The sequence below is a fragment of the Onychomys torridus genome, chromosome 2 (assembly GCF_903995425.1).
Source record: "Onychomys torridus chromosome 2, mOncTor1.1, whole genome shotgun sequence".
NCBI lineage: Eukaryota > Metazoa > Chordata > Mammalia > Rodentia > Cricetidae > Onychomys > Onychomys torridus.
Genome location: NC_050444.1, coordinates 72,986,201 through 72,989,031, shown reverse-complemented (window position 1 = coordinate 72,989,031; position 2,831 = coordinate 72,986,201). Strand labels below are relative to the sequence as shown.

Sequence of the window (2,831 nt, the reverse complement as noted above, 5' to 3'; positions counted from 1 at the left end):
TTCTCAGTCAAACACAGGGTGCGCCATAAATAATGTGAAGATTTACTCATTATTTATTTCAATATAATTTAATCATTTTTATCCACTATATTTTCCTTGTTGTTTGATGAAACTATTTAGGAATAACTCCACAAGGCATAACAATGGGAAAATAACACAAATCAGTTAACTCACAGCCAAGATTGACACTTAACAAGCAGTCTTCCTTGGAGTGTCAATCCAGATCATACTTGTTTCTACTTGATTATTAGCACATTGTGGATCTAATTGGCAAAGATTTATTTTCCTGGGCTTGATTGGTATGTGCATTACATCTGTGGGAATTATTTTGAAGCACAGTTAGTCACAGCTTATTTCTTTGTAAATATCTTGTCTCCTTAAGAGTACAATAGTATTCTGACTGCCACACCAGCAGCTCTGATCTCTTCTCATGCATCAAATGATCTGGGCAGCTTGTGGCTGGACACCTTATTCTTCACTGGTGAAAATGTTTCTTCTTAAATCTGTTGACCTTTTTGACTCATATGGCTAAAATATATTGCATTTCTGTCTTCACAGAACTTGAAAACTAGTGACATATATGTCAATTAGTCAGCCTTATCATTATGCATCTGAATATCTACATAAACTGGTATAAATATTTCAAATGTAATAAACTATATGATTTTCAAGACTATACATATAGATAATGGGGGACTTCTATGACTAGGGAAGTAGGTTAGAATCATTAAAGTATTTTTCTGGGGAAGAGATGTTTGTATTAGGGACAAAACTGTAAATATGAGTCCAGTGGACAGGAGAGGGGAGACAGAGAGAGGCAAATAGAACATCAGTTGAGCATAGTTTGCTTGACTGCAGTGTTATTTTTCGGGGGTGGTGGTGGTGTTATGTTTTTCGGGGGGTGATTTCATTATTTTGTTATAATGCATCTATTAAGCATTTCTCTTCCAAGTGCTTTATAGTGCACTTAGATGACAGTGCTAGGGAAACAGTTATTTTCTTGTATGGTTGGCTGTGTGGTTGTTTATTCATTTAGTTTATTATTCTTAGGGAAGAGATTACCAGAGGAACACTGTTTAAGGGGAGGTGGAAACCAGGCTTTGTAGGGTCTTGTGGGGTGAATTACTATAGAAACACCAAGAAACAGGTAGCAAAACAGGGTTTTATTGGGGGAATGGCTGGGCATTAAATAGGAAGGAGCCATGGAGACTTGGTTAGCTTTAGGAACACAACCTGAAGAGAGTGGGTGCATGTGGAATGTTGTTCAGTTTGAGGGAGTTTTAATTAAGCCTTCAGAGGGCACCAAAGTCCACAGGGATATGAGTGCTCCGCTCCCAGGAAGAGGTCTTTATTGGTACCGTGGAGAAGAATCCACATTGGTGTGGCATGTGTGTGGTCTTCCCCTATGTTGCTTGAGCCTTTCCAAAGACCTAAAGGTAACAGAGCTAGATGACTGTGTACCAAAACCTACAACTATGAGGACTGTGAATCTTACTTCTTTTACATTATTTGCCTGAGGTACCTGTCACAGTGTCAGGAATCCTAACACAGTACAAAAGGCAAAAAGCAAACTTTGATTATCAGCAAGCCATATGGATCCATTCAGGAAACTAAAATATTTTAGGACTGGAATGACATCTGCCTTGATCTTCTGTAGTTGCATACATAGTATTAAAAGTGTTTTTTTTCCCATGAGAAAAATATTTTTGTTATAATTAAATATGTTTGTTTTTGCATGTCCCCCCTCCAGTGGACAAAGAATTAAAGCTGTCTTTTTAAAAAAAATCATTTTTTTATTTTTGAGATTAAGATATAATTGTAATTCCCCCTTCCATTTCTCCTCTTTAAATCCTCCCATATACTGTACCCTGCTCTCTTTTGAATCCATGAATTGTTGTTAATACACGTATGTTTATGTATAAACATAAATATTCCTAAAACATAAATGGACCCTGCCCAGTGTGCACAATGTTACTTGTAAGCATGTTTTCAGGGCTGACCACTTAGTATTGGATAACCCATTGGTGGGCTCTTCCTTTCAAAAGACTACTTCTCCAGCTCTCAGCATTCCTTAATGGTATGCCGTACTTTGTGTAGAGTTGAGGCCTCATGGACTTTCCCCCATTCACTTTGTGTCTATTGTTGTCCTTGCTCCACTCATGTTTAGGCAGTCATAGTGCTGAGACTTTACAGGTATAGCTTTTGACATTATTACAAGACACAGTCTAAAATATAGAATGTTTCATGAATTTGCAAGTCATCACTGCAAAGGGGCCATGCTAATCTTCTTTATATTGTTCTATTATTAGTACAAGAACTTCTAAAGTAAGCAGAAAATATCTTTATAATAAAAATGATCTGTTCACTGGCAGGGTTTTCTACTAAATTAATATCCTACTCATTTTTTTCTGTAGTAGTTAGTGGTTGCTAGATTACTATCAATGTGTATCTGTGGTATAGATACTAGTTTTACAATAAGTACCTTGTATTTAAAATGTTAGTAGTGATGGAGCTGGAGAGATGGCATAGCAGAAAAGAGCACTGGCTGCTCTTCCAGAGAATCTGGCTTCAGTTCTCAGCCTTCATGTGGTGCCTTTCAAGTGTCCCTCACTCCAGTTCCAAGGAATCTGATGTCTTCTTTTGGCTTTGTGGGCACCAAGCATGCACATGTTACCCAGACATACATTTAGGCAAAACACTCATACACATAATATAAAATAAATAAACCTAAAAGTGTTCATAGTGAGATGGGGTGATGGTTCAATGGTTAAAGCCTACCCAAGTAAGCATGAGGATTGGAGATCAGATACCCAGGACCCACATGAATGCTG

The 2,831-nt window shown here is 37.5% G+C and overlaps 1 non-coding gene across 1 annotated transcript; it reads right to left on the bottom strand.

Moving 5' to 3' along the window:
• Positions 1-2,226: 2,226 nt before the first annotated feature.
• Positions 2,227-2,329, bottom strand: LOC118578966. Its single transcript, XR_004944347.1, has one exon. It is a non-coding gene; the product is annotated as a U6 spliceosomal RNA (small nuclear RNA).
• Between the last annotated feature and the right edge of the window lie 502 nt (positions 2,330-2,831).